Source organism: Sciurus vulgaris (assembly GCF_902686455.1).
Source record: "Sciurus vulgaris genome assembly, chromosome: 16".
NCBI lineage: Eukaryota > Metazoa > Chordata > Mammalia > Rodentia > Sciuridae > Sciurus > Sciurus vulgaris.
Genome location: NC_136477.1, coordinates 55,393,919 through 55,419,465, shown reverse-complemented (window position 1 = coordinate 55,419,465; position 25,547 = coordinate 55,393,919). Strand labels below are relative to the sequence as shown.

General features: G+C 38.0%; 1 protein-coding gene across 14 annotated transcripts in view; it reads left to right on the top strand.

The window, feature by feature from the left end:
- The window catches only part of FHIT (fragile histidine triad diadenosine triphosphatase), a 1,508,523-nt gene that overhangs the window by 1,095,384 nt on the left and 387,592 nt on the right, over positions 1-25,547 (top strand). The gene's annotated exons all lie outside the window — the stretch shown is intronic.

Below are 25,547 nucleotides of genomic sequence, written 5' to 3'. Positions count from 1 at the left end.
GTGAAGTAGTTCTAAGAGACTGTGTGCCAGATGTTGGGTCTGAAATCTGAAATTAAAGTTGAGTTAGCATAGCAGCACACAACTTTTCGGTTTCTTGGTTATGGGATGCTAGAGAATATGGGGTCCTTGACTCTGGTAGCATAAGTTCTATTCACAACCTCTGCTAGTCAGGAAATAATAGATGGCAGATCTGGAATTAACCTTGATGTTGAACTCACCATTTTCTCCTCCCTCTTCTCCTCTTCAGGTCAACAAGGAAATATACATCCTACACCAACTGTGTGCTGGATGAACAGCATTCAGGCATGAGCAAAATCTAGACCCTGTCTCTGAACTGTGGAGTTTAGAGTTTAGTGGAAAAAATGGATAGTAAGCAAGCAATTACACAAGAATGCTATCACTACCAATGACAAATTCTGCGAAAACAAGTATAGGATACGGTGATAATTGGAGAGGGAGGGTGATGGCCAATTTAGATGGATTTGGAGTTCAACCCAGATTATCAATAAGAAGATGTAGTAAACAAGCACCATTTGGACCCATTTTGCCCCCAAATCTTGCTCTTTAATAACTCAGGCATTCTAATGTCAGCATGTGAGATTGTCATTTTAACTTCAAAGAAGTTACTTGAGCCAGGGTGTTGGGATTGCTGCCACATCTCCTGAGGCTGCACAGGCTCTTGCTGCTGAGACTTGTGCCTACAATCCCTGCTTGAAGTGAAAAGCTGTGACAGGATCAGGGGCGGTTGCTTTTCCTTTTCCAGTACAAAGAAATCAGAGCTGGGTGACTTAGTGTAAACCTCTCCTCTGCTCAACAAATGTTGAACTGTTTGTGTTCTTCTCTGCATGATGAGGGAGGAAGCTTGGCGAGGCTAGAGGTTGTAACTATTCAAGTAAAGGTTTGTGATTAAAAACCCTTGGTAGGGATTCCACAAATATTTGAATCAAATCAATTTGCTAGTTCTGGGTAGTAGGGACAAAATCTGAGCTGAGCAGTCAGATCTGCACAGATTTTTCCTTTTTTCAATCAAATGTGTGCTTGATACTCCAGAATCTTGCAATTGTGTGTGTATCCTATGTGCCTGATCCCTGAACGGTTTTTGTTGTTTTTCTTATTTATTTACTTATTTATTTTTGGTAATGAGTATTAAACCCTGGATTGCTTTACCACTGAGCTACATTCCCAGCCCTCCAGCCCCCACCCCGCCCACCTTTTTTCTGAAAAAATTTATTTTGAGACAAGTTCTCTTAGGGTCTTCTTAAGTTGCTGAGGCTGGCCTCAAAATAGAAATCCTCTTGCGTCTGTCTCCTGAGTTGCTGGGATTACAGGTGCAGACCACCACGCACAGCTCCCTAAAAGCAATTGAGGACATCACCCTTTATCAGCACAGCCCTAGGTGCTCAATCCATTTGTTTGATAAGGTAAAGACTTCCTTAGTGTGTCTCATCTTTGGGATCTATCTACCTCTTTTGAAAATATTTCCCCTTTTGTCTCCATGACACTCTTTTGCATCCACCTTTGTCTTTCAACTGACTCCTCTCATTTGCCCCTTTGTCTTGTTTGACACCCTTCCTCCCTTCTCAGCTCGCCATTTTCTTCCTTAGTAGCTTCCCTTTTCCTTCAATGCTTTGCCATCCTCTGGCCTCTCTTTCCTCTTGCTCATCATTCCCTTCCTGTCCCTTTCCTTTCCATCTACTCCTGTCCATCCCATATTAAGTGAATGCCCACTCTTTGCCTCTGAGACTCTAAAAAGATGGACTCCAGGTCAATGGAGATGTGCCGGGGAAAGGGCTCCAGTTACACAGCTTGGTGGAAAGGCATAAACACAGCTGAGTCTCAGGGATATGGTGAAGAGGGACATAAACTAAATGACCCACGTTTAAGATCTTGAAATAAGGAATAGATAACCTATGCTTGGAGAAGAGAGAGAACACACAGGACTGACTGGAAAACAGATCCAGCAGTACCTGCCTTGTCAAAGAGAAGCCTTGTCACGTCTGTAAACCTGGAGAAGGCCTGATTGCATGTGTATGTGGTAACCCGCACATTGTATTGGCATTGTGTGCAATCTGTGAGCTGTGTTAGGACAAACTTGTGAACTTTTATAAAGGCCCATGGGCCAGAAACTCTGATTCTCTATTTTTTTTTTTTATAAAACTCAGTGGGTTAAATGTAACCTACACTAAAAGTGAAACTGTCATAAAGAGCCAAGGTGAGCAATTTTCTCAAGTAGTGGAAAAGATACTGCTCCTACTAGATTACCTTTTCTAGGTGTCTCTGCACCTAATTGACTAAATATGTTACAGACTGTAGAAAGTTGGGAACTTATATATCACTAGATATGCAAATAGAGCAACTGTCATAGATTTTTTTCTGCTCTCTTGTTTCCAATCCATTAGATACTTAGGTTTAAACTTGATTTCCTCAGAACTACAGTTGGATCTGTTACTGAATAGTACTTCTGTTCCTGTCTTTGAATAGAATTTCTCAGATGGGTCACACTTAAATCAATCTTTCTGGCAAAACATGGAAGAACCTTGAGTTTTATTGTGTCTCAGTAGTGGCAAAATCAGTCTTTAACAAGTAGTTAATGTAAGAACTGTGCAAGTAATAAATAGACCTAGGATTCCAGCTGGCATGGTATCTGATTTTAGATTGAATGACAACCAAGCTATGGTATCTTCTATTTTCAAGGGATGGGGGGAATTCACAGAAATGGAAATGTAGGTTTTTTGTTTTTTTTTTTTTAAAGATGCTATTTAAAATAGTCCTGAGTGTGAAGTGCCCTATTTTTAGATTTAGGTCACTTGAAATGCTTTTCTTAAGATTAAAAAAAAATTAGTAGGGATAGCTGTGTTTGGGGTTAACATCAGGAGGGGTCTGCCCAGTGTGGGAACTGGTTTTGCTACTGCCAAGGCTGCTGCATGGGCAGCTCAGTGACTCTGCCTCTTCCCCCAGCCCCTCTGAGAACACCATTTTCCAGACTGAGGAGCAGAATAGAAACCAAAGGAATCTTCCTACTTCAGGTACTGGTCTGTGTTTTATTTACTAATCACTGTTGCCAGGGACAAAAAGCTTAATATTTTGGACCATATTCTCTGCCCTTCTCTTTTCTCTTTCTCATTCCTTCCTTCATGTCCTTAGGCAGAAGTCCTGGGAGGGGTGCTGGCCCAAAGGATTGTAAATATATTTGCTTTTTATTACTCATCTTCTAGTATTTCATCAGCAAGGAAGGCTGGAAGGTTTTGGGTTAGAGCAGGATAGAAACACTGAGAACATAGGGGGTCCTTTGGCTGAGCACATTGGATCCTTAGGTTCACGGGCTGGAGTGTGCCCTCCTCAGTCAGCCCTGGTTCTCGTATCTTCACTCACAAGCTCCACAGATAGAAGCTTAGGTGTTTCAACAGCCATAAAACATGTTCCATGCCAATGAGAGAGACCACCAGATTTCCATTAGGTCTTTTAATATCAATCCACCTTAGACCTCTGTCTCTTACATCTGTCATATGTCTTTAATATTTTAATATATACAAAATCTCTTTTATATTTTTTAAATCTCTGCCAGGTAGATGTTTGTATATTTACACCTTTAGTTATTATCTGAGAACCTCATTTATCTTGAGTAACCTAACCTGGGAGCAAATTGAAGTGTGATACTCTTTTAAATATCCCTCAGATGTAATAAAGGTGTTCAGTGGTGGATTGACCAATAGGAACTTAGGTCTTTTTTGATTTTCTGTTTCCTCTATTATTGTTGATCATTTCCAGGGTTTCCCTTCATTTGCCTTAGCTATTGAATACAGAGCTATGAAAATCAGTGTGAATATAAGCATGTAGAAAGGAAGGGGAAGCGAGGGAAAAATGCTCAGCGACCTCCAGCCATGAGCAGTCCTCAGAGAAACTCTGTAACAATTAGTTAGACCTGTTAGTCACACAGAAGATTTCACTCTTTTGGTAGCTAATGGGCATAGATACTATCTTTAAAGTACCTTCCAAGTAGGGATGTCATATCAAATGTATTAGAAGGCTATCTCTAGGCTCTATTCTTTTAATAGCAGTCAAGGTCCCTTAATCATGTTTGTCTAAGCCATTAGCATTTACTTATTTTTTATACCTTTAAAACTTTTATTATAGAAAATTTTACATATATGTAGAAGTAGAAGGCTATAATGGACTTCCGTATGTGCAGTCTGTAAAAATTTAAAAAAAAAAAAAAAACTTTTACTTATATTTTAATCTTTTCCTTTTTCCCAGTGGATTACATTTTCTTAAACTGTAAAAATATGAGGTCATGTTTTTATTTATTTAACATGTAATTGACTAACCTGAGCTGGGCTGTAAGTTTGGTGCTGGGATGGAGGGTTGAGCAAGGCCACGTTCTTCTACCTTCTTGAGTCTTAGATTGTACTAGGGAAAGATCGTTTACCCTCCTGATACACAAAAGAATAAAATGAAATAGTTATCAATTGTAAGTATTGTGAAGGAAATAAATGAAGGATGAAGAGAGAACATTGGATCAGGGGCAAGTCAAGAATGAGGATGAGGAGAACTCAGTGGTGTTCTGAGAAGGCTGACTGTAGAGGGGAGTGGGGGGCAGAGTTCCAAGTCAAGGGTCAGTGTATGCAATGGTTCTGAGCTGGGAAAGAGTTCAGTCTGATTGATGGCAAAAAATAGTTGTCACATTACAAATGTGAAGAGTGGGCAATGGGCCTCTAGACACTGGAAGGGTACTTGGGTTTCACTTCTAGTGCAATTCAGAGACATTAGTGGGTTTTAAGTGGGGGAGAAACCTACCTGCTAGCTTTGGATGAAACAGGAAGGCTGTTGCAAGGAGAATGGCCTGAGAGGGAGAGGCTCCCAGGTAGAAGACTATTGTCTCGGTGTTTGGAGAGGTGACGGGAGTCTCACCTAGAATAGCAGCAGCAGGAGAGGTTGCTGGGTCCACACATGGAGCAGGATTGGAGGAAAAGATTTTACCTAGCAACAGAGGAGACACTTCTGTGGGGGCCAGTTTGTGCAAGTGAGGAGTAGGGTAGACACAGGACTATAGCTGCTCTTGCTATAAGAACCTTGTTTCTTAAATTATACAATGCATAGGCAGCTCTTTTGGCAAGTTGATAAGGTAAAGTGATCACATATGGTTATATTACACAGTGTGATATTATACATATTAGTTTTTTTTTAATTTTAAAAAGTTTTTAAAATTTTTAAAAAATTTTTTTGTAGTTGTAGATGGACAAAATACCTTTATTTTATTTGTTTATTTTTATGTGGTGCTAAGGATCCAACCCAGTCCTCACATATGCTAGGCAAAGCACTCTGCCACTGAACTATAGCCTCAGCCCATACATATTTATTTGGATATGAGTATCAGTTAAAAGTATATATATGAGATGTGCACACTAATGCAGTTAAGGTTATGTTTTAGCCAAACATGCTAGAGCTTATTGGTTTCCCATCAAGTCATTTGGGGAGAGGAAATTTTTTTTTTTAATAATATGGGTGCCTTAGTCTTTTTTCTGTTGCTATCACAAAACACCCGAGCCTAGTAATTTGTAAAGAAAAAAGGTATATTTTGGAAGTCCAAGAACATGGGATGACATCGTTAAACTTCTAGTGAGGGCCTGGTGCTATAACATATCATGATAGAGAAGTAGAAGGGAGGAACAAGCACATGTGGAAGGAGTAGTTGTGCAAGGAATCAAGAGAATGGTTCTAGGCTAACCATATAACAACCCACTCTGGTGGAAATATTCAATCCTGTGAGAACTTTACTTCTAAAAGACCTAATCCAGTCTCTTGGAAAAAAAAAATTTATTCATGAGAGTGGTACTTTCCATTAACTAAGCACCTCCCACTAAGCCCCACCTCTTAAAGGTTCCATCATAGCTCAGTACAACTACATTGGAGACCATGCTTCTAACATGTGAAACTTTAGGGAACAGGTCATATCCAAACCACAGCAGTGGGTGTTACTTTATGTCTTTATATGATTTTGTTACCTACAGAAGTCACATGCCAAATGTTGTCACTTTTGAAATTGTATGAAAATGTAGATTTATTGATAAAGGATGCAATATATGATATGTAAGTCAAGGGACATGCTGTTTGCATTCCATTCTCAGACCCACTTCAGTTACCTCTGTGGGCATCAGTTCACTCCATGATATAATGAAGATAACAATGGTGCCCACTTTATGAAGTTGTTGTCACTTGATGATATCCAACCTTTAGCCTGATACCTGCAGTAGTATGTAAGGAAATAGTAAATGTTAACTAATGATTGTGATAATTTCAGCATTAGAAAGGAATCTAGACATGCTTTTGTTCACCTCTCTTGCTTTACAGATGAGAAAGGCTTAGCTTTATGTTGCATGACATATGTCATACAGCTTCTTAGGGACAGTCCCAGATTTGGGTACTCTTTTCTTTGAATCCTTAGTGATTGCTCTGCAGAGTTCCTTTTACTTTTCCCCCTAAGGATTGATTTTACAGGAAAGAAGAACTTCTGTTTTTGGTGGAAGAATGACATGTCACTCAATACTCAGACTATGAACTTGGATAGTGTGGGATGGAGAGGGAGAGATTGAGATGTCTGGAAAGACAGAGAATCTCACGAAAAAACTGCAGAACACCTGTAAGATAAAGAAAATCAGAGACATGAAAATATGAAAGGGATCAAAAAAGGTATGTCTTTGGATTGAAAATCTAAGCATTTTTAGGAAGGTGAGTCAGATAAGAACCAAAAGCTCAGTATAGTCTGCAAAAATACTTAAAAATAAATTAGACATCACTAAGACTGAAATTTTAAGAACAGACTGGTTCCGAAAGGATCTTAATGTCTCTATAACTTTAATTTGATGACAAAGAAACCTTGAAAACTTTGGAATGAGAAAAACAGGCACAAAGGGTGAATGAGACACAGCAGAAACACTGAAAACATTAAACATTCCACTTAAAGTAGAATTAGAGCATCTCCTGGGACTTTATATGTGTGTTGTGTTTCTCAGAAGAAAAATAATTATATTCAGTTTTATTGAGGACCTGAGAGCGTGGGTATTGAGAACAAGGTCATGCAGTCCGCAACCTTTTCAGCTTGGTTTCAAAAAGCCTTTGGCATATATATATAGGCAGTAGAGGGTCCTGCATCCTTATACCCATAGAACACATTTGTTGAAATTATTCAAAGGCAACTCTGTAGAAGGCTCAGCTAGGAACATAAATTGATGTCATATTTAGAAAGAAGAAGAAAAAGGTGGAAAAGGATAGAGTCACTGCAAAGGTTTCAAATCAATGAACAATCCAAATGGCAAAGGAACTATGTTGCCAGAAACAAACTGAAGCAATCCATGTGGGTATCTTTCCAGCAAATGAATGTCTACTATGTACAAATAACTGTTAAGAGTTCTGAAAAACACAGAAGTGGAAAAACCATGAACCTTGCCCCAAAGGCGCTCACAGTTCACTCAGAAAGATGACAATCATGCATTTATTTGTATGATGTTCATTAACCATACATGAAATGTACTATGCTTTCTCCATGTCCAACCCTGATCACAGACACTGCACGACAACCCTGCACGCTTTCCACTTGATCATCCATTACTCTGGCAACCAGTTGCATCCAGATTAATTCCTTTTTGCCTTCCTGACCCTTGGCCCCGCTCTTCCTTTAGAGATTGTGTTTACCATAAGATCTTGAGCACCTACTCCAGTATCCAATACATAGTGAGTGCTCAATAAATATTCACTTCATTTATTGAAATTATCTTGCTTTTAATAGCCACTTTTTCTTACTGCATATTAAATACTCAATGTTTTATCAACAGTGGTCCTCAAGTTAGTTTTAACTTTTATGTTATATACATGTACAATTTAATAATCTGGATATTAAAGTCAAAGGTTTTAATGAATTGTGTAGCTTTGCGTTGAATAATATTTAATCATTGGAGCATGAAAGCTAAGGAGTGTACAGTTTCTGTAGAGTAACAAGGGTACATAATCTTATTGAATAGGAATGAGGCACACATCACTGAGAGTTTATTAACAAGTAATGGTTTTGAGAAGTTGGAGAACACTTTCAGCGCTGGGTGGGAAAGGGAAGGAAGTTATTTTAATCACTTGACAGCCATTTATAGTCCTGTCATCCTTTCTGGCATGAAGATTATCACTTAATTAAAAGATAACATGATGTGCTATTTAGGTATCAGAGATGGAAATGTGCAGACTGGGATCAAGGTGGAAATCAATTCTCAAAAGGTCTGGGTACTAATTAATAAAGTTGGTGCAGCTATATGCCTGTCAGGGTATCTAGGTTAAACACGTGGGATCAGCTGAGTTCTTTGGCCTTGGGTCTAAGAAGATGACCACTTAAAAGTACAGAAGGGTAAGCTCGCTCAAGTGGGAGATGGCACAAAGAGAAACCTGTGTCTGATCTCACCATGCAAGGCCACAAAATCCCAGGATTCTCCCCCAGGATTTTCTCTTGCTAGTGCACCTACTGGTCAAGTTGCATGGGAAAACAGAAGGAACTGTGGTCTATCAGTGTGTTCATGCAGAGAGGCATGATCAGGTTGAGCGGGGTGAGGTGATAGATATAAAGGGGCAGCACTCAATGCCTCACATACAGTATGTTCTCAGTAAAACTGTGCTGAATGAATAACACTTCTGATAGGCAGTTGGATTAAACTCTGTCACTTCAAGTCCTTTCTCAGAACTTACTGTATGCTACATGCTACGAAGAATGGAATAATGAATAAACCCAGATGCACTCCTCCCAAGAGTATCCGTAATGTACCATTTTGAAAGTATTTTGCATGAGTGTTCTTAAATAAGCTTGCATGATCTCCCCCTAAAAGGACTGGTCTTATCCCCATTTTACAGAAGAGTAATGATTTTTGAGAGGTCCAAAATTCACACAGCTGGTAAGAGATGGAGAAGTAGGTCCAAATCCTGGCCTAAGGCTGAAAGATCCTTATCTTGGCTCCATCTTGGTTTCATTACTTTTTAATGTCTGCTTCTTAGAGAAATTATGTATCTTTATAGAGTGGATTTTTGAGTTAATTGAATATGCTTTATTTTTTTTAACAAATGGTTAATTCAGCACTGAATATTGTAGATTGTCTGAGCTATATTGATCTCAATATTCCCATAGGGGATGCTCTTAAGAATCATCCAGAAACTTATTAAAACGCAGAATGTGAGGGTCCTAATCTATGGAATGGACCCCTAGGAAGATCTTCAGTAGGTGGTTGTATAGCCAGCCTAACATGCTTTCATGAATCTCTGAAAACTCAGACTCCTGTATTTAAAAAAGAGTTAAACAAAGCCCAGAAATTCAGAGTAACAGAGAAAGAAGTCTAGTTGGTATCAAGCATAGTCATTTATGTTGTCAATAAATAAAATCATTGCCAAATAAGTGTAATATTCACTAAAGCATATAACCTAAGAATGGACGTATAAAACTCACTTGGCTGAAGTGGGTTTTTTTTTTTTTGTAGACGTGCTTCTGATGGCTAACTGTGAATTAGATGATATTTTGATCAGAGAAGATGCAGCCTAACAACATATATTGATTTAAAGCATACCAATAGGTAAAACATTACCCACCTTCACATCTACATCATTTTCAAAGGTGGACTAATGGAACTGCATTGTAATCACTTATTTCAGATGAACATACACTGGATTATAGGACTGGGTACCCAAGGATGAGGAGCAGCACAGAGATTAGCAAAAACAGAAGATTTAAATTGTTTTGAAAGATAGACTTTTTTTTTAATGAATCTGATTTCACAGCAGATACCTGTTAGCTGAAGAAATAAGCCTTCTGCTACAGAATTGACACCAGGGTTGCTAAAGACATCTAGTCTTCAGACTGGTCTTGTATATCTAGGAGGCACATATTTTTTTAAAACTCTTAATGCATTTCTCTTGATAAAACTGTGAACTCAGACAAAATTGAATGACTGATAGGAATATGCTCATGTAGCAAATGTATCTAAGTGTTTCTCATTCCAGGTAGTTCACTCTTGAAGTACAAAGATAGATTATAAATTATTTTAACAGCATTTGGAGTGATCTACTTAATCCACTAAACTTAAAGTGGGTCCTGATGCTCTTTCATGATTATAGAGATGAAGTTGACAAAGGAGGATTTCTTAGGTAGCTGCTCAGGCAGTTACAGTGATGACAGTTTCTCTACTAATCATTTGAAAACCTGTTCCAAGACTCTATCTGTATCAGTGTTAAACACATTAATTCTTTACTCTTTCAACCTAGGCGACAGTATTTCCCATGCTGTGTTTAATGAATCTGAGTATATTAGTACATTTCTTTTGCAAAAGAAAAGTGTCTCTGCACCCTCTGCCCACACTTCTGTTTACTGAGTTTATGCAGTCTTTTAGAGAAAGATAATTCAAAGACCGTTATTAAGACAATGGCTTTGACTTTAGAGTGAGTTTATGTCTTTAAGGGTAGTTTTCAGCAAATGAGCCAACCATATGTTAAATCAAATTTAACATCCATTATGAAACACTGAATCATACTTTATATCTCTGTAATGATAACAAATGATCGTTTATCTCATGTTCTTCTCATTTGTACTACTTCTCATCAATCTTGCTAATATTGCAAAGATTTATTAAACGAACAAGTGTCCAACTGTAACCGTTAATATTAATAGCTGCTTCTTATATTTTCTTTCACTGACTTCCTCTTCCATGCTTGCTTAAGCCCACTTTAATATAGGCTTTAAAAAGTAATAGGTTTTTTTTTTGTATTCTGAAATGATAATTAACAGAAAACTAGGAAGTTAGCAATAAAATTATTTTAATGAAACCGTGCAATTATACCAGCCCATTACAAGACATAGGATTTGCTATGTGCTCAAAACTGGCAGCAAGAATCTTTTTTTTTTCCTCCCCTGTAGTAAAACAGTCGATTTTAGAACTCTGGAAACATTTCAGATCCCTTATGACTTAAAATTGCTACTTGTGCAGTAAAAGTTTAAATCACTTGAGTAAATTTGTAATTTAATCTTTAAAGTTTAACTAACATTTATTCTTCCTTTCTAAGTGCTTTCTGTTGGTGTAAATTGTAAGAAGTTGCCATTTTCTAGGTTTTACCGTGGATCTTTAACTCAACGATTTCCAAACCAATAACTTTTCCCACACCCCAGTTTCTAGAAGAGATTTCACCAGATCCTTCCTTCCCTGCAGTTCTTATTATGAGGCTCAACCTGTTCTTTATGTCCTAAATTGAATAGTCTCAGACTGCTTTTTTCCTATAAAATTCTCTTAGATTTTTTCCTAAGAAGACTGTTACTGGCATATGTTCTTTACCTGGACCCTAGATAGCTCCTCCAGTCTTCAGTTTATGATCCAAGAAATTCATTTTTCTTCTTCAATCCATCCTGTATTCCTGGCCAAAAACCAAATAAACAAACAAACAAAAAAAACAAAAAAACCCAAGAGCAAACAAACAAAAAACTTGCTGAACATTCCTGGTTTCTAGCTTTATTTCATGAACTCAGATGTTTCCTGAGGGCAAGGATCCCATACAATTTTTTTTTTTTTTTTTTTTTTTTAATTTACGGACTCCATGATTTGCACCAGCCAACATATATCTAAGCCAAATTCCTTTGTTAGTGGCAAATCTAACACTAATATATTATTTTTGTGAGGAGAATAATAATAATGAAATCAACCATGTGCTGGGTCCTTCTTCATTTGGGGTGTTTTATGTATATTACCTATAATTCTCCTACCAACTATGAGAGGAGGAAAGTCATTCCTGCTCAGAGTGAATGCTTTTTTCTAATGTAATTAGCAGTAAAATTTGGTTGACAATCACATTCTGCTTTGTGACGTCTCTCTTATTATCTCTAAGTGTTAAATTATTTTTAGTTGAATTAAAAAAACTTTTGCACATTTCTGTCATTTCTTCTCTCAAGTTTTAAGATTCCTTGAGAATTCTGTTTTATATTTCTCATAACACCTGGAAAAGCAACTTACACTTAGCAAGGAAGATAAATGATTCTTGGTTTGAGTCAATAGTAAAATAAAACCTAATCTTTTAAAATTCATTATTTCTCAGTTGATGATAGATACTAAAATCTGATCAGTTTTTTAATCCAAGGAGTTCTGGGGAAAGGGGTTTGGGAACATGGACCGAAGTCCAATTTTAAGAAGGATTTGTTCCATTAGACAGAGAATTAGAGTCATAGAGTATCAGGAGGGGAGACCTGGAGAAGGGACATAACTAAGAAAGTCGTAGGTTTTATTTCATAGTGGCAAGGCTGGGATGAGGACATAGCCACTGTGACTTCAGACAGGGAGTGAAGTAAAGGGGCAGTGAGTTATTTTATCAGGATGAATGTAAACCAGATGAAACAAAGCCCTGAGATATATGTACAACTAATCCTTGGCAGGTATGGGGTAGATTGACATGATGGAGGATGCAATGGAAACCTGGAGAGGTAGGATCTGGATGTCTCTGTTGTCCTTCTTATGACTCATTGGTCTCTATTTCCAGATCTCCAGTCTTACAAGTGGAGAGAAATTTTATTTCCTGGAACATTGTGAAGTTTAATTTTTTTAAATGTACATAAAATACTTAGAATAATGCTAGGTAGAGATCAAAGACTCAAACTGCTATTGTTTGTATAATTTTAATCACAATAATAATAATCTTGTGTATTACTTTATTATCAGTCATGCATAGTTCATGTATGATGCTTTATCACAAATAATAGAGAACATAATTATTACTACTAATGTTGAACACGAGGCGTTTACTTTCTTACATATTTCGTCCTATGTCATATGGCTCATTGCAGTGAATATATGACCAATGTTAAAAATGTTTAATGAAACGACAGAACAATTTTATAATTCTGTATCCTTTGAAGGTTTCCAGAGATGCGGCAGAGAGTAAAATACTTAAGGATCTCCTAGGATTTGGAGAAGAAGGCCTTCTAATGCTCATTTAATACAGTAAATCCAATGGCAAATTAGGGGAACTGCCATGTATAAAGTGATACAATATAAAGCTCGTTTACTGCTATGTAAACAAATGGTAAAAATATTATGTCTGACAACAATGCAAGCAAGAATTAATAAACTGACAGTAGCTGATAGTTTGCACCACCCTATCTCTGATCCTACAGAAGAGGATGAGTACCTGTTTGGAAATTCGTAGTTATCAAAGCAAGGTTTAATGCTGAAGATGATATTAAATATTCCAAAATAGGCTTTTCAAATACTTCCTTGAAAAATTCCATTTGGAATGTTTCCCATTTGATCCACAATGAGGCTTACATTTGCAATCCTACAGTAAATTTTTATAATCTAGTCCTCACTACTGTCATACTCTTAATCAAATAGGAAATTGCTTTCCTGGGTTTGGCCAAGACAGGAGGAATCATGCATCATCAGCATAATATTATCTAGAATTATGCCATCCGTGGTGGATAAAAATATGCAAGTGCCCAGCATGGGACTAAAAATTTTAGTTCAGTGAAGTTTTATAATATCTGTAACCTGCTGTGACCTCACTTCAAAACCACCTCTGGCTTTATGATTTTGTGCTAACTGGATATGGTAGCATGTACCTATAGTCCTGCAACTTGAAAGGCTGAGGCAGGAGGATCTCTTAAACCCAGGAGGTAGAGGCCAGCCTGGGCAACATAGCAAGATCCCATCTCAGTAAAAACAAAAACAAGGCAAACAAAACAAACAAGCAACATTACCCACCCCACCCCCCATAAAACCCAAATCAGATTTTTGCTTACCAAATACCTACTATATGCAGGCATGTGCTGAGTTCTATGCAGGAAGCTAAGAAAATTAAGGGCCCATTTGTGCCATAAGGAAGTCTGCTGCCCAATCAAGTGGACAGACAGGTACCTTGGACACCTTGGAGTGTCCCATGCTGCTGGTGCTCCATGCTATGTGCCCACTGAAGAGGAGGCAATGTCTTTTGACGGAAGATGTGACATTTGAGCTGGACCCTGAAAGTTTTGGCTATTGGAAAATGACCAAAGTGTCATAAGCCTCAGAAATGGTGATTGAACTGATATAATCAGGGAAGAGGCAGCTAATGTCTGTGAGACTGGAGGAGTAAGGATAGATTTCAGAGGATCCTCAATGCCATTTTGGGTGCCTTAGATTCAATTTTGAAAGCACTAGGGAGCCAACAGAGGTTTTAGAAAAGAAAGTAACTGGATCAAATATGTGTTTCATGAAGATAAATGTAGCACCTCTGTGGATTTGATTAGTGTTGCAGTAAAGAGGACTGTTGGAGCTGTAACACTGGGAAGGAGAAGAAAGGCTGAAGAGGTAGACATGCAGCACCCAGTGTTCAATGGCTGACAGTAGGGGACAGATAGATGCCTAACGTTTATGACCAGATTTCTATCCATTAGAGTCTTGGTTTTCTTACCTGAGATATTGACGATACACCATACAGAGACAAAACTAATAGAAAACATATTTTCCAAGAAATGATAAACACGTAACATATGCAAGTACACAAACTACATACTGCCCTGATTGTATGATGCTATTGGTTGTAGGCACACCACTGATTTTATAACATTTTGAAAAATAGGAATGCTACTTTATTAAACATATACAGCAGTTTCCCATATCCACAGTATCCAAAGTTTCAACTGCCCATGGTTGACAGTGGTCTGGAAAAATAATAAATAAAAATTTCTGTAAATAGTTCATGAATTTTAAGTAAGTTTTAAAGCAACACATTGTTATAATTGCCATTTTATTATTTGACATTGTTAATCTTCTTTTGCCAGGCCTAGTTTTTAAATTTAACTGTAACATAGGTATATATGCATAGGAAAAAAAAGATGGACATCTTGGATTGTATCCTTCACAATTAAGGGAGACTACTGTACCTCAATAATGCGATGCATCTTTATTATGTTAAAAGCACAAAAATATGCATCTTAAAATTAAAGAAGTACGGCTATGACTTTGCAATTCTTGATATCTAGTTTATTACAGAATCTAGTAATTGCAGCAAGTGTATACCTTCCAATATACAAGTTCAATTCTTCTTTTTGCTTATGAATTTACGGTGAGGCCTTGGACAAGTCACTTCACCTCTATTGAAATCAAATGTTCTAAAGTGTAGTGAAAGAAAGTACTATGGGAAACCCTTGACATTATTATACCTCCCTTATGTTTTTCACCTCTTAGCATATACTGTCATTCAAATTACTAAAAAAGATTACCAAACCATTATGTATATTTAAATTTTGTGACTTAAATTTTAAAACCAAAAGAACTGATAAAACCTGGTTGCACATTCATACTTTGAAGTTTGTTAAAGAATATTAAAGAACAATTTCTTGACCTCTTTTGAGTCATTTGTGTTTTTAGGGAATGGAGCCCAGAATCACATCTTTTTAAACAAGCTCCAGTTGATTCTGATGCATAACCAGTGTTGATCTTCTCTGGTGCCTTACAGCTTCTCCAGGACACTCTGGGATCTGGCTAGTCACCTTGTGGCTGGTGGTCTTATTTCCCCTTCGAGCAGTCTGAATTTTGTGTAGGGAAGCAGGGGGTTCTTTTCTCTGGTTATCTCTACAGACCAGCATGTTCTCAAATGCCATCATCTACCTTTGCAGCCAGGTTTTTAATGGAATTGACTCATTTGAATTCTTTGAGTGTTTTTTTTTTTTTTTTTTTTTTTTTTTATTTCCTGACCCCTCAGCATTGGCAAATCATCAGTTCTTCATCATTTGCTTTGTTACAAGTTTAATAAAACAAGAAAAAAAGGCACAGGTACAACTTAGCCATAATTCAAAATTTTCCCAATTAACCATAGCATGCTCCTGAATACTTAAGAACATAAAAAATGTAATTATCTAGGTGATAAACAGTTTCTTTTTTTTTTTTTTTTTTTTTTTCCCAGACAGGAAGTAATGGACTTGGGTCTGTCTGGATTTAATGTTGACATTATAGGACAGGAATGCTAATCACTGAAGCTTCAGTGGAAATAAAAAAAAATTTAAAACCTTCTTTCCTATAAAATATTATATTGTAAATTTCACATGGGAAAGGCAATTTGAACTTTCCTACTTTCTTTATAGAAGTTTATACTGTTTCTAACCTCTTACTCTATTTACTCAACTGATTTCTCCCCAAATACAGACATCTTAAATGTCTTTGGCCCCTAGGGCTCCCAGGCCTATAAAGAAATAATCATTCCTTTCAGGACCTCAAACCCACTGCTGGAAATCTTATCATCCATTTAGCCCCATGCATATTAAAATTTAGCAATTAATTATCTCTAGTTCTAATCCAGTAAGCCTGTGCAATTAACATCTGGGATTCAGTTCATCTTTTTGCTGACTTTGTAATTTAAGGCTTGGGACACAGTGGACCTCCCTCGAAGACATATTTAACAAAGATTATTTCCTGTATTTAGATTTTCTTTTTAACCTAGGGTACATTTTATGCAACATTTCATTACACTTTCTCTACATTTTTTCTGCACGAAAGATTGCTAGCAGTAAATAACTGTAAATATAAAGTAAATTTAGTTGAATCCCTTTTTTAAAGATTACTGGACATTGTTGGCATATTGGAATCACTTACATCAGAAAAGCTTTCCAGAGAAGTCACTTGCACATGCTGACATTTTTAGTGATCTGTCCTTTCTTCTTGGCTAATCTGCCCTCCCTGTTTGTCTGAAACTTGAAATTGTTTTAAGATTTGGGATGCTTTATTTTGCACCATTAAAGCATAGGCAAATGAAGTATTTAATTGTAGATCCTAAGAAAAGAGAATTCAAGGGTTTTAGTTTACACTCTATTTTAACAAAGGCAAGGACTTTCTCCTAGAGCTGTCCATGATGGGTACTGAAGAGTGAGTGGATTGTGTTCCTGCTAAGTGAACAGCTATATACAGAAGGGCAACAATAAAGGGAACTACTTTATTGGTAGAGAAACAAGAAAGGAGAGTCCCTGAATATGAGCCTTATGGTTTTTATTGAAGGCTGGGGCTCCGTTCTAAATGCAGAGGCCTACTGTGGAGGACACATTGTCCAGTGTTCCATAACGTGGGGATTTAGCCTTTTGGTTCTTGGAGAAGTCTTCCTGTTTCTACTTGTCTTCTGTTGCAACCTTTATACCAATATGTGACTATTCTTTCAGAAGCTGTCTAATGTCGGAAGTTTATCTTTGTGTCTAAGATTTCTTTTCCTTTATCATAGTCCCTTAGCATGATGTCAGGTCCATGGCAAATATTAACAGGTTTTGTATATCTAGAGAGTGTTTACAGTATCATTGAATTAGAAAAATATAGAATCCCAATTTATTTTTAAAAATTTAGTGTAGAAAAATAAAAAAAGTCAACATTAATTCCATAATTAGCATTTTATTCAGTTTGTTATCAGTGATTTTTTTCTGTTCATAGCTAAATGCATATATACATGTGTATATGGATCTTTTGTATATTCACAAAATTTATATATACATGTGTATATATTTGCACATTTTGTATTCTGCATTTTGCTCTGATCTATAGCAATGTTTTTTCACTTTTTTTTTTTTTTTTGTTACCTGGAATTGAATCAAGAGATGTTTTATCACTGGGCTACATCCAGAGCCCTTCTCACTTTTTCTTTTTAATTTTATTTTATGTATTATGTATGTATGTATGTAGGTAGGTATGTATGTATTTTGGTAATGGGTATTGAACCCAGGGAGAACAACCTTAGCCCCTTTTTGTATTTTATTTAGAGACAGGTTCTTGCAAGTTGCTTAGGGCCTCACTAAATTGCTGAGGTTGGCTTTAAACTTGAGAACCTCCTGCCTCAGTCTCCTGAGCTGCTGGGATTACAGGTTAGTGCCACTGTGCCCAGCTTGATTTTTATTTTGATACAGGGTCTTGCTAAATTGCTGAGGCTGGCCTTAAACTTGCAATCTTTCTGCCTTGGCCTCCCAAGTTGCTAGGATTACAGGTGTACACTGGGGTGCCTGGCATTTTTCCACATATTCAATACGAAATCTTGGTTTCTTAATTTCTTTCAAGTATTAGTCTTGAAATTAGTCAGAATTTGTTCTCTCGCTTAGTTTAACATTTAGTTTTGTTGTTGCTATGTATAAAACTGGCAAATATCTCGCAACTGGTCTTTGTCTGGATTTCTGATAATTACATTGGCATAAATATCTAGAAGGCTGAGAATAGCTATTTTGATATATATGCTGACTTGCCCTTAGTGGTGATATGTATGTGAGCATTTTTCCTTATAATCTCTGCACATTTTTTATTTTTAGCCTTCTTTTTTTTTTATTGTAAACAAATGGGATACATGTTGTTTCTCTGTTTGTACATGGCGTAAAGGCATACCATTTGTGTAATCATAAATTTACATAGAGTAATGTTGTTTGATTCATTCTTTTTTCCCTTCCCCCCACCCCTCCCACCCCTCTTTACCCTCTATACAGTCCTTCCTTCCTCCATACTTGCCCCCCTCCCTAACCCTAACTCTAACCCTAACACTAATCCTTCCCTCCCCCCCATTATGTGTCATCCTCCACTTATTAGCGATATCATTCGTCCTTTGGCTTTTTGAGATTGGCTTATCTCACTTAGCATGATATTCTCCAATTTCATCCATTTGCCTGCAAATGCCATAATTTTATCATTCTTTATGGCTGAGTAATATTCCATTGTATATATATACCACAGTTTCTTTATCCACTCATCAATTGAAGGGCATCTAGGTTGGTTCCACAGTCTGGCTATTGTGAATTGAGCAGCTATGAACATTGATGTGGCTGTATCTCTGTAGTATGCTGATTTTAAGTCCTTTGGGTATAGGCCTAGGACTGGGATAGCTGGGTCAAATGGAGGGTCCATTCCAAGTTTTCTAAGGAATCTCCACACTGCTTTCCAGAGTGGCTGCACTAATTTGCAACCCCACCAGCAATGTATGAGTGTACCTTTCTCCCCACATCCTCGCCAACACCTGTTGTTGCTCGTATTCTTGATAATCGCCATTCTAATTGGGGTGAGATGGAATCTTAGGGTGGTTTTGATTTTCATTTCTCTTACTACTAGAGATGTTGAACATTTTTCTATGTGTTTGTTGATTGCTTGTAGATCTTCTGTGAAGTGTCTATTCATTTCCTTAGCCCATTTGTTGAATGGATTATTTGAATTCTTGGAATAGAGTTTTTTGAGTTCTTTATAGATTCTGGAGATTAGTGCTCTATCTGAAGTATGATTGGCAAAGATATTCTCCCACTCTGAAGGCTCTTTCTTCGCATTGCTGATAGTTTCCTTTGCTGAGAGAAAGGTTTTTAGTTTGAATCTATCCCAGTGGTTGATTCTAGCTTTTATTTCTTGTGCTATGGGAGTCCTGTTAAGGAAGTCTGATCCTAGACCAACAAGGTGAAGATTTGGACCTACTTTTTCTTCTATAATCTGCAGGGTCTCTGGTCTGATTCTGAGGTCCTTAATCCATTTTGAGTTTAGTTTCGTGCCTGGTGAGAGATATGGGTTTAGTTTCATTCTGTTGCATATGGATTTCCAATTTACCCATCACCATTTGTTGAAGAGGCTATCTTTTCTCCATTGCATATTTTTGGCACCTTTGTCTAGTATGAGAAAATTGTATTTATTTGGGTTTGTGTCCATGTCCTCTATTCTGTACCATTGATCTACCTTTCTATTTTGGTACCAATACCATGCCATTTTTGTTACTATTGCTTTGTAGTAGAGTTGAAGATCTGGTATTGCAATACCCCCTGTTTCACTCTTCCTGCTAAGGATTGCTTTAGCTATTCTGGGTTTCTTATTCTTCCAGATGAATTTCATAATTGCTTGCTCTATTTCTGTAAGGTACGTCATTGGGATTTTAATTGGAATTGCATTGAATTTGTATAGCACTTTTGGTAGTATGGCCATTTTGACAATATTAATTCTTCCTATCCAAGAACATGGAAGATCTTTCCATCTTCTAAGGTGTTCTTTAATTTCTTTCTTTAGTGTTGTATAGTTCTCATTGTAGAGGTCTTTCACCTCTTTTGTGAGATTGATTCCCAAGTATTTTATTTTTTTCGAGGCTATAGTGAATGGGGTAGTTTTCCTAATTTCTCTTTCTGAAGATTCATCACTTATGTATAAAAATGCGTTGGATTTATGGGCATTGATCTTGTAACCTGCTACTTTACTGAATTCACTTATGAGTTCTAAGAGTTTTCTGGTGGAATTTCCAGGTTCCTCTAAATATATAATCATGTCATCAGCGAACAGGGATAGTTTGAGTTCTTCTTTTCCAATTCGTATCCCTTTAATCTCTTTGGTTTGTCTAATTGCTCTGGCCAGAGTCTCAAGAAGGATGTTGAATAGAAGTGGTGAAAGAGGGCATCCCTGCCTTGTTCCAGTTTTTAGGGGGAATGCTTACAGTTTTTCACCATTTAGAATGATATTAGCCATGGGCTTAGCATAAATGGCCTTTACAATGTTAAGGAATGTTCCCACTATCCCTATTTTTTCTAGTGTTTTGAGCATGAAGGGGTGCTGTATTTTATCAAATGCTTTTTCTGCATCTATTGAAATAATCATGTGATTCTTGACTTTAAGTCTATTAATATGGTGAATTACGTTTATTGATTTCCTGATGTTGAACCAACCTTGCATACCTGGGATGAAGCCCACTTGATCATGGTGCACTATCTTTTTAATATGTTTTTGTATGCGATTTGCTAAAATTTTGTTGAGAATTTTTGCGTCGATGTTCATTAAGGATATTGGTCTGAAATTTCCTTGATGAGTCTCTGTCTGGTTTAGGTATTAGGGTGATATTGGCTTCATAGAATGAGTTTGGGAGGGTTCGCTCCTCTTCTATTTTATGGAATACTCTGAGAAGTATTGGAATGAGCTCTTCTTTAAAGGTTTTGTAGAACTCGGCTGAGAACCCATCTGGTCCCGGACTTTTCTTTGTTGGTAGGCTTTTGATGACTTCTTCTATTTCAGTACTTGAAATTGGTCTATTTAAATTGTTTATGTCCTCCTCGTTCAGTTTAGGCAATTCATATGTCTCTAGAAACCTGTTGATGTCTTTGAAATTTTCTATTTTGTTGGAGTATAGATTTTCAAAATAGCTTCTAATTATGTTTTGTATTTCAATCCTGTCTGTTGTGATATTTCCTTGTTCATTCCGAATTTTAGTGATTTGGGTTTTCTCTCGTCTTCTCTTTGTTAGTGTGGCTAAAGGTTTATCAATTTTGTTTATTTTTTCGAAGAACCAACTATTTATTTTGTCAATTTTTTGTATTGTTTCTTTTGTTTCAATTTCATTGATTTCAGCTCTGAGTTTAACTATTTCCTGTCTTCTACTACTTTTGGTGCTGTTCTGTTCTTCTTTTTCTAGGGCTTTGAGCTGTAGTGTTAGGTCGTTTATTTGTTGAGTTTTACTTCTTTTATTAAATGCGCTCCATGAAATAAATTTCCCTCTAAGTACTGCTTTCATAGTGTCCCAGAGATTTTGATATGATGTTTCTTTGTTTTCATTTACCTCTAAGAATTTTTTAATTTCCTTCCTAATATCTTCTGTTATCCATTCATCATATAATAGCATATTGTTTAATCTCCAGATGTTGGAATAGTTTCTGTGTTTTACTCTTTCATTTATTTCTAACTTCAATCCATTATGATCTGATAGAATACATGCTAGTGTCTCTATCTTCTTGTATTTGCTAACATTAGCTTTGTGGCATAATATATGGTCTATTTTAGAGAAGGATCCATGTGCTGCTGAGAAGAAAGTGTATTCGCTCTTGGTTGGATGGTATATTCTATAAATGTCCGTTAAGTCTAAATTATTGATTGTGTTATTGAGATCTATGGTTTCCTTGTTCCATTTTTGTCTGGAAGATCTGTCCAGTGGTGAGAGAGGTGTGTTAAAATCACCTAGTATTATTGTGTTATGGTCTATTTGGTTTCTGAAATTGAGAAGGATTTGTTTGACATACATGGATAAGCCACTGTTTGGGGCATAGATGTTTATGATTGTTATATCTTGCTGATTTATGCTTCCCTTAAGCAGTATGAAATGACCTTCTTTATCCCTTCTGACTAACTTTGGCTTGAAGTCCACATTATCGGAAATGAGGATGGATACTCCAGCTTTTTTGCTGAGTCCATGCGCATGGTATGTTTTTCCCCATCCTTTCACCTTTAGTCTATGGGTATCTTTTTCTATGAGGTGAGTCTCTTGCAGGCAACATATTGTTGGATCTTTCTTTTTAATCCAATCTGCCAGTCTATGTCTTTTGATTGATGAATTCAGGCCATTAACATTCAGTGTTATTATAGAGATATGATTTGGTTTCCCGGTCATTTGGTTCATTTTTTAAATTTTATTTATTTATTTGTTTGACACAACTTGTTTCCTCCTTTATTTGACAATTCCTTTAGGATAATTCCTCCCTTTGCTGATTTGCTTCTTTGTTTTTCATCTCTTCCTCATGGAATATTTTGCTGAGAATGTTCTGTAATGCTGGCTTTCTTTTTGTAAATTCTTTTAGCTTTTGTTTATCATGGAAGGATTTTATTTCATCGTCAAATTTGAAGGTAAGTTTTGCTGGGTATAAGATTCTTGGTTGGCATCCATTTTCTTTCAGGGCTTGAAAAATGTTGTTCCAGGCCCTTCTAGCTTTTAGGGTCTGGATTGAAAAGCCTGCTGATATCCGTATTGGTTTCCCCCTGAATGTAATTTGGTTCTTTTCTCTCACAGCCTTTACAATTCTGTCTTTATTTTGTATGTTAGGTATTTTCATTATAATGTGCCTTGGTGTGGGTCTGTTGTAATTTTGTATATTTGGAGTCCTATAAGCCTCTTGAACTTGATTTTCCATTTCATTCTTCAGATTTGGGAAATTTTCTGATATTATTTCATTGAATAAATTGTTCATTCCTTTGGCTTGTTTCTCTAGGCCTTCCTCAATCCCAATAATTCTTAAATTTGGCCTTTTCATGATATCCCACAGTTCCTGTAGATTCTATTCATGATTTCTTACCATCTTCTCTGTTTGTTCAACTTTGTTTTCAAGGTTAAATATTTTGTCTTCAATGTCTGAGGTTCTATCTTCCAGGTGTTCTATCCTATTGGATATGCTTTCTATGGAGTTCTTAATTTGGTTTATTGTTTCCTTCATGTCAAGGATTTCTGTTTGGTTTTTTTTCAATATCTCTAACTCTTTATTGAAATGATCTTTTGCTTCCTGTATTTGCTCTTTTAACTGTCGATTGGTGCGATCATTCAATGCTTGCATTTGCTCTTTCATCTCATCGTTTGCTTTCCTGATCATTTTAATTATGTACATTCTGAACTCCTTTTCTGTCATTTCTTCTGCCATGCTGTCATTGGGTTTTATTGAAGTAACATCTAGATTTGTTTGCAGCATTTTCTTTCTATGTTTTCTCATATTGTTCAGGTATCAGTGGACCGCTGAGATATTGCAGATTTCCTCTATTGACTTACAATGTCCCTGAAGATTTCTATATATATCCCCCCTTAGCCTTCAGTAGGCTGAAGTCTTGGAGGAAGTTGATAATGCGGTGCTCCACAAGGAAGCTGCCTCTCTAGGAGTGGTGGCCTTCAGGTGGGGTATAATCCCTGCTAGTGGGCAGAGGTGCCTCCACTTGTTGACCAATGGTCATTCAAAGGGGACCTAGGCTGCGGGCTGAGGCAAGGCCTGTTTGGGCCTGAGTCTCTAGTTTTACCGTCCTTGTGGGGAAACCTCACCCGGCAGGGAAGACTCACCCGGTGGGGAGGTCTCGCTGGTCAGTACCCTCCTAGAGGTTCCCCTCAATTACAGCTACCGCCTGGGCTGGGCTGCCTTCCTCTGCAACGTTCCCAGGGGCCCGGCCCTACCTCCTTGGCCTGGGAGCCTCACCCTTCGCAGATGAATCTCCTTAGGCTGCCCCTCCTCAGAGAATCTGCCCGCAGGCCTGGAACCTTCGCTCCGCCCTAAGCCTGTCTCTGTGCGGCTCTTCCACCCAGAAGCCTCCTAGATCCTGGGACCCTGCCCTGCACCTAATCGCCTGGCTATGCGGCCCCTCCTCTGAGCAGCCACCTGGGGCCCCGCACAATCGCTCTGAGACCCAGAGACCCGCCACACGCCTCTTCCTCCAGACAGCCGCCCAGTATTCCGGTGTGGTCACTAGGAGTCCAAGAAACTCACTGCGTGCCTCCACCTCCCACCAACCACCCGTAGCCCTGGGCAATCAATCACTCCGAGTCGAAGTGACCCTCCCCGTTCCTCCTCCTTCTCCAGATAACCCCCCGGGTGTTCAGGAGCGGTCGCTCTGAGTGGCTCTGAATCCACGTGACCCGCTGCACGGGTCCTCTGGGCAACCGCCCGGAGCTCTGGTGCGGCCACTCAAGACCAAGCGACCCACCACGCTTCTCCTCCAGGCAGCCCCCCTGTGTTCAGGAGCTGTCACTTTAAGTCCAAACAACTCACCACTCGCCTTCTCCTCTGAGCAGCCGCCTGGAGCGCTAATGCAGTCACTGCGAGCCAAATGACCCGCCACGCTCCTCCTCCTCCTCCTCCTACTCCTCCGGGCAGGCCCCGGGGTTCAGAAGTGGTCTGAGTCCAAACAGCTCGCCACGCAGCTTCTCCTCTGGCAACCGCCTGTAGCTCTGGTGCACTCACTCCAAATCCAAGGGCCACGCTTCTCCTCCTCCTCCTCAGGGCAGGCCCCGGTGTCCTGAGTCCACACAGCTCTCCTCGCCACACCTCCCCTGGGCAGCCGCCGGAGCCCCAGTGTTTGCTCCGAGTCCCAGCGCTGTGCCGAGCGGCCTCCTTTACGGCGCTCCCAATTGTCCGAGTTCACTGCTTCAGCGGGGGGAGGGGCGTCTCGCCGGCAGCTCTACTTCACCAAGTTTCCTGCGTTCTGGGACCACCACCCCATCCGGGACGCCTTCCCAACGGGTGAGAGTCACCCGGCTGTTTTGAGTTGTTCCCAAGTGTCTCAGTATCTCCTCTTTTGAATCCTGAGTCCTGGAGCAACATGAAATGCAGCCACCCTCTAGGCCGCCATCTTGAAAACTCCTTCTCTGCACATTTTTATTGAATTTTCTGTTTTTAATACTAATGCCCTTTCATTGTTTAAAGGTGTAGTTAATTGAATGTAGTAAAGTTGAATATTTTTTGTATTATACTTACTCATCTGTATTTCTTTTTTTATGAACTATGCGTGGTTTATTTCTAGTTTTCTAATGAATTTGCATCTTATTGATTTTGTAATAACTTCTTATCTAAAGATGTTAGCTTTTAGTCTACAACACATTTTTCAAATAGGTTTTCCTCATAGTTCTTCTTCATTTTATTGATCATAGAGTTGGGGAACTGAATGTTTTAATTTTCTCTAGTGATCTGTATAGTTTTTTTTCTTTGTCATTTTGTTTTAAAAATATAATTCTATCCAGATAGATTTTCTTTTTTTTGTAAAATGACTCCGTTTTCATTTTCTGCTCATATTTCACTAACAGATGTGTAGTTC